General features: G+C 41.9%; 1 protein-coding gene and 1 pseudogene across 7 annotated transcripts in view; one reads left to right on the top strand and one right to left on the bottom strand.

The window, feature by feature from the left end:
* NRG3 (neuregulin 3) overlaps positions 1–17,763 on the top strand; it is a 931,214-nt gene that overhangs the window by 167,918 nt on the left and 745,533 nt on the right. The gene's annotated exons all lie outside the window — the stretch shown is intronic.
* LOC121149787 overlaps positions 8,369–17,763 on the bottom strand; it is a 93,459-nt pseudogene continuing 84,064 nt past the window's right edge.

Here is a 17,763-nt window from a genome sequence, read left to right as displayed (position 1 = left end):
ACAACTCCCATTAATACGCGGGGATCAAGACCAATACTGTCCCAGAGTGAGCTCTCGCAGTCCGTGTGTTGGTGCTATCATGGCCCGTGTCTGGGTCTCATTCTGTGAGAGCGAGGGCATGCCCTTGTTATCCCCACAACAGTTATTGTGGTTCCGTAACATAGGGCATGGACAAATGTGTACCGGATGGGCGTTGCAGAGAGAACAGGACCATTATCAAAAATAGACTTAAGCCGCGTGTATCCAACTGCATTTTGTAAAGTGCTGAGGGACGCTCTCTTCTCTCGTGGATCTTTGCAGACTGAACTATAGCAATTTTAAATGTTTTCGCCAGAGCTGTTCTGCCCAGTAGTAATTTTGGTTGTTACGCATAAATCAGAGATACAATGGGGGAATGTTTCAAGTGGTATTATAAATAATGATTCTAAGTATGCACTTTGGTTTTTATTGAATATCATCTGATTAGTAATTTTGTTTTTATTTTAGCCTTGTGAATATTTATTGTAGCAACCATGATTACAATAATCTCTAATGGAAATTTTGTCCACCTGAGTTTCCTGGTGTCTCGATGGGTGATTGACCTTGTTCCGTAGAGGGAGGCTGTGGGTGTCCTTCAAATTAGTGCGTGCTTGCCCTTGACCCATGTGTGGCCAGTAGGTGGCGATATGCAGACTGTCTCCTACCCATTTTGAACCCGGCTTTAATGCTGAGCAGGCTGGCTTGGCTTCTACTAAAAATGCTTATCTCACTCATGCCAGTTTGAGCGACATTTGGGAATGGAAATAGGACAGCCTCTGAGGACATATCCATCAGGATCCCAGTCCCACAGTGGCCATCTCCTGGGTTTGTAGTTTTCCAATCATTCTATAAAGCAATTTTTTAAAATGCAAGAACATTGGTATTATTAAATAACTATGTGTGGCTTTCCAAAATTTTGTGGAAATGAACTTCTCTTTGAATTTCACTTTCCACAAATTTTGAAGTACCCGTGTATGTTTTGACTCCAAATTATTATTTTCTTTTTTTTTTTCTGCTTCATATTTGCGTGTGTTAAAATTGCATGGGTTAAAATTTTAAAACAAGGATTTTTAAAACAGAAAAACATAGTTGGGTCCCCTTGTGCCGTTTGGTATTGACCAGACTCACGTGGATGTTCAGGATGTATGAATTGTGCTCTCGACAGAGCGGATCCACAGATGGGATGAGGATTAGGTGAATTTCAGTTCGCAAGGTGTGTAGAGGGGGATGAGGGACGGATGACAGAGAGGCTGTAAGTCTGTTTTGATCATACCATGATGGAGAAGTTGCATCATCAAGATGGAACAGAAAGAGCTGGGGAAAAAAATACACTTAATCTACTCTTTAGAACATGATGGGCCACGCCTGGCTGTGAACCGAGCATGCCCACTGGCGCAGTTACTCAGGGCAGCTGACGAGTCACCTGGCCTGTTGTGACTTCCTCACGGGAGGGCTGTCGATGTTGCTCAGCCACTCTGCTGCTGCTCTACCCTTGTACCGCCAATGTGATCCCTAAGTAATAAAACGAAAAGAATAGGCTGGAAAATTCTGAATGTCCCCTTGGCCTGAAACGTTTTTTTTGTTTGTTCGTTTGGTTTTAACACTTCCCACCTTTTGGGTGAAGCTCTGTAGGGTTGATTGGATGCTAGCTATCATTGGAAATGCATTTGTAGGTTTGCTTGTATCTTACAGTTCCTGAGGGTTTTTTTCTTTTTTTTCACTCTTTACTAAGATACAAATGTGAAAAGAAAAAAAAATGGAGTAAATACCTTATCTCAGAGTAGCAGAGAAAAATTGGGAGAAACACAAAATGAGAGGATATAAGCATATTCCTGAGAGCTTATGCTGCCGCACTGCAGGAGCATCTCTGATCTATCGGCACAGAGAGGATCGATCAATATTTGTATTGGAGGCAAGAAGTGCTTTTCCCCCCTTTTTCCTTTCCGGTTTTGTTTTGTTTTGTTTTTTGGTCATATGCTGTGTACTTTTCTAAGAATAGTAACAGAGTTTGTCTTGAATCCACCAGCCCTTGTGTCTGGATATGGCATTAATAACAGAGAAAAGTTTAAAAGCTAGAATAGTCCTTCCTCGGTATCCACTGGGGACTTCCTTCAGGTCCCCTGTGAATGTCAGCATCTACAGATGCAGAATTCCCTTCTATAAAATGGCATGTAATTTGCACATGATCTTTTCATGTTCTCCTCCTTATATACATTAAGTCATCTCTAGATTACTTGTAACATTTAATACAATGCTAAGCGCTGTGAAGACAGGACTAATACTGTATCGTTCATGGAATGATGATGAAAAAAGAAGTCAGTCTATGCTTAGCATGTGTTCTCCAAAAATCATTTTGAATTAAGGTGGATGGAACCCAGAGATATGGCCACCCCAGGCAGAGAGGGCTGGGCTGTATTTGGGAACTTGAGAGTCAAAAGAAAAATGATGTGTTTAAAAGGAGAGCAAATCTGTCCCCTCCATTTTGTTTGATCCATCAAGTGTGGTTTGCTTGTGGCCTCGTATCACAGGCATTTTATTTCCACTTTCCCATCGTCATGCTCCAATGGAAGATTCTGAAAGGGTTTGTTGTAAGGGGGGGTTGGCCTGATGAGTGTCTGATCTGGATTTCTGGAAATGTCTTTCCTGATTCTTATTATGATCTAAACTGGCATTTCGGCGGTGGTGACAGTGAAGAAACTTTTGGCCTCTTGTCAACATGAAGTTTAGCGGTTGCCCATCCAAGCTAAATTAATGAAGTGGACACATTCTTGGTTAGAATTTCTCAAGTTCCCCGTGCCCCAGGGAGGGATGGTTTAAGGAAAAGGTTATCAGGGTGCTAGTTGGGAAGGCTCAGTGATCTTTGCACCTTGTGGCCCTGTGATAATGGGAAATTGACCCAAGATTAGGTCACAGTAAGTGAAAACTGGCCTGATCTTTCTCAGAGCTCTCCTGGGGATCTACGCAGTCTAGCTAACGTTTAAAACATACAGTTTCTAGAATATCATTAGAATGCTTAATATTTTATTTTGAAATAAAATATGTGTGAGCACACAGATATACATATCATACATATGATTTATGTGTATATTTCAGGAATCATAATAAAATTCACCCTCCACTATTAGAACACTATTGAAAACTCATCACTATTAAAAATAGATTTTAAATCATGATGTGCTGAGCCCAATTAAAGAGGACAGGAAGTTAGGAGGTGGTGATTGAGAAAGATGCTCTAGAATTGATGAACAACCACAGCCAAAAGATCTAAATGCGAGGAAGCCTGGGTTGCCAGGGGATGCCATGTCTTCTTGGAGAGAGAACTCTAAAGCGATGGCCTGATCCTAGGAAGTCCAGTACAGGAGGATGGCCTGACGGGCTGATCCTAGGGGCCTCCAGTACCACAAGACACTGTTCCTGACGCCCTGGGACGTCTGCCTGAGCTAAATGATGTTTTCTGGTGAGAGAGCACAGAATGGTGAAAACTGGGAAGGGAAATTCTCTATGCGTGGGAAAAAATAGCTCTTTGTTTCCACCATATGACAAAAAGACACCAAGACCCTCAAAAGGATCAAAATACTCTTAAATACCTATGTAATAATTTACTGAGGGTTCATGCATGTAAAGCATTGTGCCCTGTTAGTTAACACATAATCAGATTTGTTGAGATCTTTGTGTCTGGAGGTTGAACGGTAGCAGAGATCTTTATTTCGTAGCAAGCACCTGTCTCTACATACTTTATCATTTCATATTCTTTTTTTCATCTAAAATATCGGATTTTTCAAAGCCTTTCAGACCCTCAGACTTTCTTCAAAGGCATTTTTCCTTCTGCAGGGGAATATATTTACTCAAAACTGCGAGGGAACTTGAAAGTGATAATGAAAAATCATTTTTAAAAGCACAGGCAGGAGATCATTGTTATTAGCCAAAAAAGGCACATGGGCAGGTGTAGCACGCTGCACTTTGTCTCACCAGGCCTGATCTATAATTAGACTTTTCGCTGATATGTAGAGAAATATTGGACTGTGGGGTTTAGATTTTCATGGTGACTTGCAGGTGGAAAGCGTTGCAAACAATTGTCAAGGGAGAGTGCATGGAATAAAAGATACATCTATTGTATCAGTAGTAGCCCTGAGAAGAATAGGTGCTTTGCTGGGTTGTGTGTGTGGCAGGACTCTCAGTAATTTCCTTCAGCTCTAGTTCTTGGCGTTTAGTGCTTGTTCAATAAACGTTTGTCTAATTACTGACGGAAAGAACTTTTCAGCAATGCTCAGAGCATAGGGGTTACCGTGACAGTTATGTCAATAATTGTAATAATTACAGACACTAGAAAAACTGGGAGACCGAGTGTTCTCTGTCAGCAGACTTCTTTCAAGAGGAGGACATAGGTTAAGAATTTTGTGAAGCAGGTGCTTTTTTAAATTCTCATTAAAAAAAAAAGTTTTATGTATTGCAAAGGAAGAGAGAAAAAGAGATCTTCCGTTCCACTGATTTGCTTCCCAGATGGCTGCAACAGCAGGATGTGGGGCAGGTGGAAGCCAGGAGCTTGGAACCCTGTCCTCTTCTCCCTCATGGATGGCAGAGGCCCAGCAGATGGGCTAACATGTGCTGCCTTCCCAGGCTGAGTAGCAGGTGGATGTAGCCAAAGGAGAGCAGCCAGAATTTGAACTGTTCTCTCAGAGGGGCTGTCATTGTTATCGGAGGTGGCTTAGCCTGGTGTGCCACAACACTGGCCCCACTAGGATGTTTAAATGTCCTGACCAGAAAGGTTTCTTCCCGTGTCCAGCTGTGTATTTAGTCGTGAGTATCCTTACTTAAATCTGCAAAATTGAGAAGTATCAGTTAAGCTGCTCCCCAACCCACCTTTTCTATGACAGATAATAAGATTACATTCCAATTTACATGCTTTTTGTTTTTAAGGAAGAATTATTCATATTTTCAAATCTTCAGTACTCTTGTATATTTTCTGTCTGATAACTCTCTAAGTTGCTTACATGGCATGGTATTATCATGTTACATTTGTCATTGTATTAATTTCTTTTGTTTTTCCTAGAAATCAGTATTTATTTATTCTACTGTAATCATTTTTGTTAGTGTCCCAAACTTCCTGAGCTTTAAAAAAAATGTCCTTTTTCAAAGTGGTGGTGCATAAAATTGAATCTAACCTATCTAACCTAAAATGTACATACTTTGTATTGACAACTGTGCCTTCCACAAGTGAAATGGGGATTTCAGTTTTCCAAATTTCATTTGAAGTGTTCTATATTTGGAGACTAGTGCCTTGGCAAAGCATGCTAATCTTCTCAATGCAATGCTGGCATCCCATGGGTGCTGTTTCAAGTCCCAGCTGCTTCATTTCCTGTCCAGCTCCCTGTCTATGACCTGGGAAAGCAGCAGATGATGGCCCGAGTCCTTGAGTTCCTGCACTCAACGTGGGAGGCCTATAAGAAGCTCCTGGCTTCAGGTCAGCTCATGTGGCCATATTAAGACTGAACGAGTGGAAGGAAAAACTCCCTTTGCCTCTCCTTCTCTCTGTAAATCTGCTTTAAAATAAAATAAATGAATCTTTAAGAAAAGTTTTTCGTAGTTTGCCCACATATCTTAGGATAACTGTCTCACACGAAGCAAACATTTTCTTGTTCATTTACCTTAAGCTATGTACCAGAAAAATGAGTGTATGATTGAATGAAGCGTTTTAAAGAATAGGCCCGGGCATATCAGTCCAGGTCTATGTTTATATGTATCATATCTGGTTTAAACTTTGTTTAGTTCTTCCTGAGTCTCCTTGGATCGCTGAAGCAACGAGGCCGTTTCTTGATTTAAAGACTGCACCTGGTTCCTCAGCAGCTGGTTCTCCAGGCGCAGGTTGGACAGCTCCTGGGCTTTGCTGTCATCAGCAGGTGCTGAGCTGTGCTCGGTGGTGGCTGATGATACACTCTCCTTGGAAGAGACCTCTGATTCTGTTGGGGCAGAGTCTTGGCTACTGCTGGTTTCATGGTTGCTCCCAGTGTTCTCCTGGCTGGTTCTGACTGCTCCGCTGGCCTTGTGGGAACTGAGGCCGCGGTCTGAGGGGTGGCCAGGACGGGCATCCTGCTCTTCTCCTTCTTGGTCTCTGTCCTCCCTGTGGGCTCCTTCTGCAAACTGTTAAGAAAATCAAACAGCAGCTCATCATCAGGCTCCGACTTCTTTCATCGCACAAACCAGGAAGAAGGTCTGGGGACGGAGGCGCTCTGGGCAGGTCGGGAGGCCTCGCAGGGGTCCAGGAGCCCACTTTCACATTGGCAGTGCTGGCTAAGATGGTGGCTTTCTGATTTCAAATGTTCTCGGCTGCGGAAGGCAAGTAAGCTGCTTTGGATCCAGTCTGGTAGGTCAAATCTGCAATTTGCCGTTGAAATTCGGGATAGCCGGCATGGGCCCTGTCTCCAAGCCTGCTGCTACTGGGTTCTCTGCGAAGAGCTGTGGACGCCCCTTGATCAACTGGGTTTAAAAGGTCCTCTGTGGGACAACCGTTAGTAAACCACTGGGGCAGTCTCATCCGGAAGATGTGGATCATAGATTTCTTATAATATCTATTTTTCATAGACATATTGAAGATGTCTCATGTGTATGCCAGCCTTTTTTGTAGATGTAACTTGAGTGACTACTCTCAGATAAAAATCAAGGAAGTTCACATGTTTACATACCAGATACATAAGCAGTTGGTCGGGTACTTGGCCTGGCGGTTAAGATATGCCACATCCCATTGGTGTGCCCAGGTTCAATTCCAGCTCTGGCTCCTGACTCCTGCTTTCTGCCACTACAGACCTTCAAACAGCAGGTTGTAGCTCAAGAGATTTGATCCCTGCTATGCAGATCTGAATTCGGTTACCAACTCTGAGCTTGAGCCTGGCTGAGTCAAGCTCAAACTTTTTGGCCATTTGTAGAGTGAAGCTAGATGGATCCTCTCACTCTATTGCTTGGATTCTTAGATTAACTACCTAAATATTTACACTATTAAATAAATATCACAGGACACAATGGTGACTTTTGTTTCTTATATCTTGTTTATTTGTGCTCAACATGCATGTCAAAAATAACAAGTATAGTAAGCCTATCGACAGTGGAGCCTGTGGACCCTAAACTGTATACTCTGTCCTTCAAATTTGCTGCTTGCTTAAGTTTTTTTTGTCTATGAAAATTACATCAGTCATTAGCAACTTGATTTTTTAAAAATTCTTCTGGGCCCAGCATGACAATTCAATGGCTGGAATGCCACATGAGCATTGGTTCATGTTCCAACTGTTGTACTTCCTCATCCAGCTCCTTGCTTTTTCTGGCCTGGGGAAGCAGTAGAGAATGGCCCAGAGTTTTGTGGGAGACCTGGAAGAAGCTCCTGGCTCCTGACTTCGGATCATCTCAGCTCTGGTTGTTGTGCCTTTGGGGAGTGAGTGAGCTAGTGTGTGGAAGATCTTTCTGTTTCTCTGGTGGACTAGTGGTTTAAGTCCTCACCTTGCATGTGCCAGGATCCTATAGGGGCCTGGTTCATGTCCCAGCAGTTCAATTCCCCAATCAGCTCACTGCTTGTGGCCTGGGAAGGAAGTTGAGGATGGCCCAAAGCCTTGGGACCCTATACTCATGTGGGAGAACCGGAAGAAATTCCTGCCTCCTTGCTTCGGATCGGCGCAGCTCCGGTGGTTGTGGTTACTTGGGGAGTGAATCATTGGATGGAATATCTTCCTTTTTGTTGTGACCTTTTTTTGGCTCACATCTCTCAAACTTCTCTAAGATCAGTGTTGGCTACAGGCTAGGGGCTTCAGTCAATGGCAGCATTCATGTGTCTGTTCTCTACATACTAATGAATATGTTCCTTGACCTAGATGAGATGAAGGACAGCCATATCGATCTGTGGAGGGTGCCAGACAGTTCTCCACTCAAGGCACTTAGACACATCCTTTCTTTTGGGAAAAAATCAAGTAATTTGGTATTATTGGCTGTTGGAATTCTTTGATCCAGGTTATTGATAATCTTCTGTGTATACTCATGCACTTGATTTTAAAATATTGGTGTGCATCAGTATATGAAGGAATAATTCAAAGTGTGGAAAATAGAATTAAATGTTGCTTATTTTAATATCAAAACTTTGCAACCCAATTCATAGATTTTTTTTTTTTTTTGCTTATTGTATTACTGTCTGTCACACTTGATAGAAATAAGGGAAAGATTTAGTAGTGGCAATTTTCGGTAATAACCTAGACAGTCAAAGGCTTGCATTGATGCAATCCACTGTGTGCACCCTCGCTGGGACATCAGGCAGCTGGCAGTTCCATGGGTTCCTGTCTAAAGAAAGACAAGCTGTTGCTGAGACAAAGGGGCTGCCATCATTTGCCGGTTGGCTGGTCGTGGTGCATTTCCGACGTGTAAGTCAGGAGTTCAATCATGACCCAGAGGTGAAGCAAAGCCATGTAGATGATGACGAACACGCGGTCACCGTGGTACCTCTTCAGGAAGATGCTCAAGCGGATGTTAAAATGGTCAATGGAACTCGCAGCTTTACGAACTTTCCCATACATTCCTGCCAGGTTAGTTTTTGTTTCATTAAAGAGAACTGGGACATTTTGCAGACCTGTGGCTTCACCGCTGTCCACTGCAGACATGTTAACGGAGGACCCGCTGCTGGCGCTGCCCACGGCCGCATGCACCTGCTGCTCCAGGCGCTGTACCTGGAAGACCAGGGAGTTCTTCTCGGTGCTCAGGCTCTCCAGCATGGTCTGCTCCTGGATTAGCGTCTCTGTCAGCTGGTGGAGGCGGGTCTCCAACTCGGACTGGCTGCTGTGGCTCAGGTTCTTATTGGATAGCTGGTTCCAGAGCTTCTGGATTTCTTCTTCCTGGTCATTAATCTGGCTCTGCAGCATGTTCTTGGTGTGATACAAGCCGTCTTCCACATAGCCGAGCTCCTGCTTCAGCCGGTCCAGCTCTGTCTCCAGCTCTTGCTTAGATGCCTTCTGTGCAGCGATTTACTCTTGCTGATCTTGTAACTGCTCTCTTGCCAATGCCGTTTCACTCACCCGCTGGGGCCTCTGTGTTCTGTAACTCAGAACAGAGCTGTTGGATCTGGCCCATCAGCTTCTGGGTCTCCTGCCTCTGTTTGTCCTCCTCATGCTGAAGCTCCTCCAGCTCCATGCTGCTGGCAGTACTGCTGACCACGAATTCAAAGTCAGAGCCTTCCTTCAAGCTGTTGATCAGTTTTTCTTTAGACTGGAGGGTTGTGTGGCTTTCTGCTTATAGTCGATCAGCTCCTGCTTCGAGGACTCCAGGTTGGCTTGTGCAGCTTGACCTGCTGTTGCAGCTCATCGCCTTGCTTCTTCTCTTTCCGCCAGGTTCCTGCTTCTGCCAAACCCTGACACTCCACTCCTGCCTTATGAAGACATGCAGCAAACTCATTCTGCATTTGTTTACAGCTCTGCTGCTCTCTCTTCAAGGTGGCATCGGCTTCGTGCAGTCTCCCCTGAAGGGTCTGCAGAGCTTGGTTCTGCAGGCTGCTGCCTTCGTTATGATCCTGCTTTATTTGTGACTTCTTGCTCTGCACCTGGAGCTGCACCTTGAGCGTGGCCAGCTGGGAATCCTTGGTGGCCACGGCTTCGGTCAGGTCATCCACTTGGGCGCAGAATTGTGCATCATTCAGTCACTCTTTGAATGGTCAACATTCCACTTTTCAATCCTCAATCTTGCTTTGTTTGGTTCTTCTTGAGTCTCCTTGGATCGCTGAAGCAAGGAGGCCATTTCTCGCTCATGGTTACCACGCACCAATAGGCTGGTTGAACACAGTCACAAAGGGAAGTGAAGGAGGAAAAGAGAAAAGGAGATTTAAAGGGCTGCGTCATCTTATCTGGCTTAAGAAATGTCAAAAACAAACAAACAAACAAACAAAACGTGAAGAAAATAAGTCGACTTTCTCTTTCCTTGAGCTAGTGGATGCATCCTTTTGGATTATTAGAGCAGACTCCAAAACAGTAACTGAAAATAGACTCAATCGCACAAAAATTAAACTAAAAATTTCATCATGTCAGTTGAGGATGAAGATCAAATACAGCAGTAATATTTTGAATGAAATGTAAAGCCATTTCATCAACAATAACTCATCATTTAATAAGAGAAAAATAGATGGTAGGAAGAAAGAGCAAAGGAGACGACCAAGTGAGACATAAATGAAGACATAGAAGTGACCACAATACAGTTGAAAATGTTTTGAACTAATTAGTCTTCCCAAACCAGGCAGGTTAAAGCAATACTTTTGCCTATCAAATTAATCTATTTTTACAGTGTAATTCCAGTTGTGTTTATAGGTAAGCAGTGGTAACTTTTTCTATTGCTCCTTCGACCCTATGTCATAACATAGGGTCATAACATAACATGTCATAACATAACATGTATGTGCTTAGTCACTCGCCATGGGGAATTTGATCTAAGGAATCAACATACAGGCATACAACGATTGTTATATGCAGATTTTGTTGTGTAATAATTTATAACAAGGATGTATCCAAGTGAAATAAAATGCCTACCAACAGAGGACTATGTCCCTGTTGTACTTGTCAATTTTCAGGAAATTGTATAATTTTCTTCTTACCTTCAGCAACTAAAAACCTGTTAAATGCCTGTTTAGTGAAACCAGGTTCCTTTGAAGACACTGGGGATAAAACAGTGAATGTGTAATGAAAAGATGAGTAACTCGGTAAAGTATGCTACAGGTGTTCCTAAGAGCTGTCGTACAATGATGGACAGGGACGAGGATAATGATGGGCTGAAAAGGGAGACAGTGTCAATTTTAGGGAATGAAAGGAAGGGTCAGTGATAAGGTGACAAGTGATTCAAAACTGGGATGAGGGATAGAAGAGCCTGGGTGTCCAAGGAAGGACATAGTCAACAGAACAGGGAGAGGGGAGCGTTGTGGACGCACTCATTGACAATGAGAAGGCAGACCTTGTTAACTCTTGTCTCCTCCCCTCATTTTTTTTTAACCCAAGTATGTTTGTATATAATATAAATTGTTTTGCACCTTCCTGTTCTCATCTAAAAGTGTCCGCTTCAGTTTTGAATATGGAGCCAATAGGATCTTATTCAGAATTTGAGAGGAGATATGTGAATGATACTTCTGATCAAGTGGAAGAAGAGAACTGTTTTTAAGATAAATGCTAGTTCTTCATCATTGCCTAGAAATATATAGAGAGACCACAGCCAGATGATCAGCCCCTTCCCAAATAACCAGAGTATGGTCAGAGCTTAATGATTATCATTGAGTAATGAACGATGGTAGTAATATGCATGTAATGGAGAACCTCATGTATGCAGTAAGAACCAATTGTTTATATGTCACTATATTTCTAAAGTGTGTGGAAATGGGCTTAATTATGTGTTCATTTTAGTGCACAGATCGTAAAATCCATGTTTACTGTGGAATTAACCTTTTGTTACATTAGCAAAAGCACCTAAGAGGAATGGCTTAGGATGGAAGTTTATTTTGGCTTTGGATGGGAAGGTTTTGGTGAGGATAGGTAATGGCTGAGGGTACACTCAGGGCTGGATATGGGAACTGGAGAGACTCAGGGAACCTGACTCTTTCTCTACCTTCTACTCCTTGGCCTCTGATGAAGTCAGCATAACTGTATCATGGGCCTCGGCTCCACCATTCCAATCCAATCAAGTCTTTCCAAGGGCTCCTTCCACAATGGCATAAGTGGGTGAAAACAAATATTCAGCACTACAAAACTGGAGGAAAGTGCATGAATATTTGCGCTTTGAAATGTAAGTCAGAATTTTAACATTAATTATCTCTGCGTTAGGGTTATAGATGACGCTGTTATTTTGCTTTAGGATTTTCTATCCTTCCTATTATGTTCATTCTCAACCTATTAAACATAAATTAGAAGAAGAAGGAAGTAAGAATGTGAGCTATAATTTTTCTTACCTTTGCAAAGGACAGAACAAATGATACTGGTTGTACAAATAATAGCAACATTGAGGACATTCTCACTGCTGCTTATGATAAACCAAAGGCGGGCTATCTAGAAATATTAGGGCAATGATGCCTCTGGGAGCCATGACATCTGGGTAGGCAGGCAGTGACACAGCTATGAAGGAATACTTGCTTTTGATCCCATTTGCAGCACTGTCAGGGCATTCATCAGGATATAGAAATGTGACATCTGTCAGTATGCACGAGAGCCTCTCGCTGGCTCCTTTTGTATCCAGTGCTATTTTGACATCCCTTATATAAAATATGACACTTTTTAACCGTCATCAGATTTCCACAAAGGTAACTGCGCCAGTGACCTACATTTTTGCTTAATGTGTCTTGACTCTCCTTCTCCATTAGATCATACAGGTCTGCTTCAATTTTTTTTCCCTTTTGTACCAGGTATGTCATGTAAACCACATGTGATATGGTGCTTTTGGTAGTGCCTCCTTTACTGGGGGCATCTAGATTCTTCCTGATTTTTCTGTATTATAATGCCAGAGCATATACTTTTCTTGTTCAGGTGGGATTTCTTTAGAATAATTTCCTTATATTTTAATTGCTGGATAAATTAGTGTGTATTTCAAGCTCATTCGTTCCAGAAAGAGAAAAACTTGTGGAGCATTGAAGACGATGCTAGGTATTGTTCTAGAATTAGGTTATAGTTTGGAGCAAAATAAAGTTCCTGAAGTTTTGCAACATCTCTTCCAGAAGCAAAGACAAATAACAGCAAATACATGAAAGTAGGCTTGCATAAGTATGTGCAAAAAATGAAATAAGAGCTGTGGCACTAGACTGTCAACCAGTAAGACATTATGCAAAGAAAGCACAGATCAGCATTTGTACGTGAAGTATTTCAGGATTGCTGTTATGCTGAGTGGAGAGGGAATAGTTTTGGGTTTTCTTCAAGTGCTGATGGGTCGGAAAAGTGACATGATGCAGATCATATTTAAAACGGGACTCCGGGAAGTGATCATGTCTCCTGTTGGTTGAGATACCAATGTCCCATATCAGTGAGGCGAGAAGGCGAAAGATCCAAGAGCTGGGGCTGTGTTGGGCCAGTTTCAGAAACCGAACTCAGGCACTCCAGTGTGGCACAGGCATCCTTGGTCCTAAGTGCTAGGCCAAATGCACATATCGTGTTTTTCTTTGAAGCTTTGTTACTTAATTGTGTCAAGTTTCGGATTGTGATGCATACGTTTCCTATATACCATGGGTGTTGTACTCATTTTGGAGAAATCAAGAGACTTTCTGTTATTACTTTGATGATTTGTCCTTGGAAGTTGTTTTAAAGATAGAGAAAAGAAGATTTAGGGTGTTTATTTTTAAATCGTTATTATTTTCATGATACAGTTTTGTAGGTACAGGGATTCCCCCCCTCCACCTCTCCTTCCTTTTTCCTCATTCTCTCTCTCTTTCCCGACTCCCATTTCACCTAAATACAAACAAGTTCCGTGACTGAAGCTTTTTTCCCTAAGGAATTGACAACTTCTTTAGCTTTGACTGTTAATGTAACGTGACCAGAAAGCAACAAGTGTGGCGCAAGATAAAATGGAGAAATAATATTTGACAGATTATCCTAACTTTATTAAAAATTGAAAAAAAATATACTGAGATAGAAGAATGGTTGCCTTTTTTGTGTGTTTCTGTTTTGATTTTTTTTTTTTTGAAGGTCTGTTTATTTGCAATGCAGAGTTACAGAGAGAGAGACGGGAAAGGAATATATGCAATAATCTTCCATCCACTGTTTTGCTCTGCTAATGGCTGCAAAGGACAAAGCAGGTCAAAGTCAGGCTTAGGAGCTTCATGTGGATCTGCCATAGGAGTGTAGGGTACTCAAGCACGTGGGCTAACTTGTGGTGTTTCCAAGGTGCATTAGTAGGGAGATAGATTTGAAATGGAACATCTGGGACTCAAATTGGCACCTGTATGGGATGCTGGTATTGCAAGTAGAGGCTTAAAAAGCTTAATCTCTTACTAATGCCAGCCACATACATTCTTTTTACTCCCTTGAACTTCTGTTTTTCAGTCATAAATGAATGCTGTTGTATATTGTGTGTAATGGAATAGTAAGATGACCTTCATTTGAAGGGAAATACTAGACTTCTGGAGCTAAACTGTGCCAACATTTCCCTTTCATGCAATTTGAAGTGAAAGGTCACTGAAAAGTACAAGTTAAGTGATCTTCATTGACAGAGCAAGGACAGACATTCTGGAAGTTAGAACTGAACAAAAGAAAAGGGTATAGTCAGGGTGACAATGCGTGTCTGACGTGGCGTGCTGTTTTCCTGCCTTGCTGAGACTTGGCATCACAGTTCTTAAGTGCAGTCTGTCGGTGCGGAAGCTCAAGTAGGAAGTGGACTCCATGTACTTGTATCCTTGCATTTTGAAGAAGGCTCATTTCAAAGAGAACTAATTCAGGCCAAGCTCTTGTCTTAGATCATCCAGCTCTGATGACATCTATGCTTTGTCAGATGTGTTTCACTGTGAATGATTCCTTTGGTTCTCCTTACCTGTTTTGATGCTTCCTTAGACAATTGTATTGTGGAGCATCAGAAGGGGTGTTTGTAGGACAAATCAGGTGTCTACCTATCCTGAGTTGTCTCCAAGACTCCCAAGGAAGGATACCTTTGCTTGGTTCATCTGTCGTGAGATATATTATACTTGATAGATGAAGACAAAGGGAGGCACCTTTGCTATCTCTCTGATCTGATTCTGTGATTCTTAGGACACACCGCAGCTCAGTGACAATCAGATGTTTTTCAAACTAGCTAATGACATAGCCAGTTAGACTAGAAAGCCAGCAAAAGTATCATTTATGAAATTAGAGTATTATTCTTGGAAATGGGAACACATATCAGATATCTTTTACTTCTGTCATGTAATTATTCCATATATTAGCTGTGTGGAAACTGGTTTCCTTTTCAGCTTATTTTTTGATATTCTGGGAAATGGAATCCTCACCATTCTTTGATATTTGTATTGGTGGTAGGGTTCTCTGGGAGGAAAAATGAACCCTCTTTCTTTGAAACCAAATGGGCAGGTGGAAAGATGCCACACATTCACTTCTATATGCTTCATGGCATGAAAAGTGTCAATGAATGCTACCAACAAACAAGTCACATATCCTTGAATATTGTCACCACAGAAGTCTTACATCCCCTTGTTTTCCATATGTACAGGCCTCTATGTCATCACAACTGCGAGCCTGCCTTACTTGGTCAAAAATAAACCAAGTGGACCCATTTCATAAAGGCCGTGCCCCAAGCTGGCTTCTTAGGGACTTGAGACATAAATTAAAATGTCTGAATAAAGTACATTTATGAAAGACCTTGATACTCTGGAAAAGAGCAGGTGGTATTCTAGTTTTCTTTAGAGCTCAGAAGAGTGTTTGTCTACTGAAAATGAAATATAAGAGGAGGTGAAAGTCAATGCCAAGAGATGACTCTCCAGGGGAGGGCTTGAAGCCCTATTTAATGCCACCAACAACGAGGAAGAATAAAGGGCTGCCACCCAAACCATGGCAGTTTTTGCCCCTGAAAGCATAATATATCTTTAAATATTAATTGAGACAGAAGTATTTGACAACAGGCAACCAGTGCTGCATGTACTTTTCAGAAATTAAGATGCCCAGAATCTTCCAGAAACTTCCTGTTCCAGCCTTGAGCATGTGATTAGCTTGGCAGGGGAAAAATCAGGTAGTAAAGGCTTTGCTTGGATCTTGGGAAAGGTCACCTAACCAGCAGTTGAGTGCTTTCTGCTGTGAAGTGTTATATTAATTTATAATTATTTCTAATTGTAGATTTTATTCCTATGGCAATTCTATGAAATTTTCTCAGCAAAATTGAGAAGTAGAGAAATGAGAAATGACTCATTGGACTTGACACCTTGAACAGCCTTTCCTGTTATCAATATTCCCCTCCACAGTGGGAAATTTGTTACAATTGATAAACCTATAATAGCACTTTATGATAACTGAGATTCCAAAATTTACAGTAGGGTTCTATAATTATGATTTTATGATAGCCATAGGTTTGACAGGTGCTTTTCATATGTTTTGACAAATACAGAATGACATGCTGTTACTGTTTTTACAGAATAAATCCCCTGTATTCTGCCTGTGTACCCCTCTTTCCCTTAATGTTAATGCAAGCAACTGCTCATCTTATTACTCTGCTGTTTCACTTTTCCCAGCATGTTTTCATATGTTAGAATCATACGACTTGTAGCCTTTCCAGAGTAGTTTCTTTTTGCTCAATGAGATGCACTGAAAGTTCTTCTCTGTTTTCCTGACTAGGGAACAGGTTTGTTTTCAGTCCTGAATAACATTTTCAATTGGCTAGATGTGTACAGGGCATCCTCCAAAAACTCATGGAAAATGCAGATTATGAAAAACTCATGACTGGATTTCAACTCTTTTACACCCAACTAAGCGCATTATTAACTCCATGTTTAGGAATGTTTTGAATTACCCTTATACCAGTTTTCCTACTCATCTACTGAAGGGTGCCCTGGTGGCTTCCAAATGTTGGCAATCTTGAGTAAATCTGCTATAAAGAAAGAAGGCAGTCAACCCACACAATGCCTAGCCCATCTCTTAGGAAATGTTTTGCACGAAGTTGAACATTACATTGAATGCTGTTATAGATGGTTGCTGTGTTACAGTGGAGTGTCCTAAGGTTTTTTTTTTTTCAACTGTGTGAAGCTGGAAAAATATCACGCATTCACTAGAAACTGTGCATTGGGCTGTGGGATTGGCTGTTTCTCTAGTCTCCTGCTGAGATTGGATGTGGGCAAACGCAGTGCTGCAGTCCCGCAGGGAAGGTGCTCCAAGGGTGTGCTGTGTGGCTGAACTTGGATGGGCAGCAGGTTAGATGTGTGAAGGGCATTTTAGACTTGTGTTATTTTCAATGCATGATGTTTATCTTGATGTAATCTCACAGTGAATTTGGAAGCATCTGTGTATTTAAGATAATGCTTGACTTTTACCCAACCATAGTATTTTGTTTTACCTCTAATTTTGATAATTTTAATATGGTAAAATATATTCCACTCAGCCTTTCATTATTTTTAAGTATATTTTGATCATTCATCAGTGGTGTTGGATTTGTCCATTTGTAGTTCTGTCCAGCCTTCACCACTTTCCACACCAAAGTGTTTTGTCATTTTCAACAACATATCTGTGAAACAATGGCGATTCTTCCCTTTCTTTTCACAACCCCTCACTCAGATAACGTCTGTTCTGATTTTCTGCTTTTATTGTATTGAGTGTATATGCTGAGTGAACAAAGTTGGGGTCCTCAGTGCTAGCTAAACACTGATACAGTTACACCTCCAGGCAACTAAGTTTCCCTACTTTGTTGTAGAGCGCGTTGAGTCACGTTGAAGAGGGCATAACCCAGCCCCAGTATTGCTTGTCCCTCTGGCCTGTTCTCCCTGAACTGATCCCTATCTCTACATCCTGCAGCCGACTTGTGCTAAACAGCAATCTCGACTTTTTAAAATAAGTGCGTGTAGACTCACTGTCAAACATCCTTGCCCACAGCTCATGCACAGTTTTCCTTTCTATGAAGGAGCCCCAGATAGACTTCTCCTAAGCCACACCCAGTATGAACCTGCCTTTCAGGCAGTGTAGCCACCTCTGGGAGAGTTCTCAGTGTGGGTGTACATGCAACCTCATTATTTACATCATGCAGGAGAGAGTCAGTGGGACTGCTTGAAGCGGGATGGGTTTGCTTATTAAAATTGCAACAGCA

Source organism: Ochotona curzoniae, unplaced genomic scaffold (genome assembly GCF_017591425.1).
Source record: "Ochotona curzoniae isolate NIBS_2020 unplaced genomic scaffold, NIBS_Ocur_1.0 scaffold_4763, whole genome shotgun sequence".
Taxonomy (NCBI): domain Eukaryota; kingdom Metazoa; phylum Chordata; class Mammalia; order Lagomorpha; family Ochotonidae; genus Ochotona; species Ochotona curzoniae.
The sequence above is the reverse complement of the archived record's forward strand: the minus strand, read 5'-3'. Positions and strand labels throughout refer to the sequence as shown.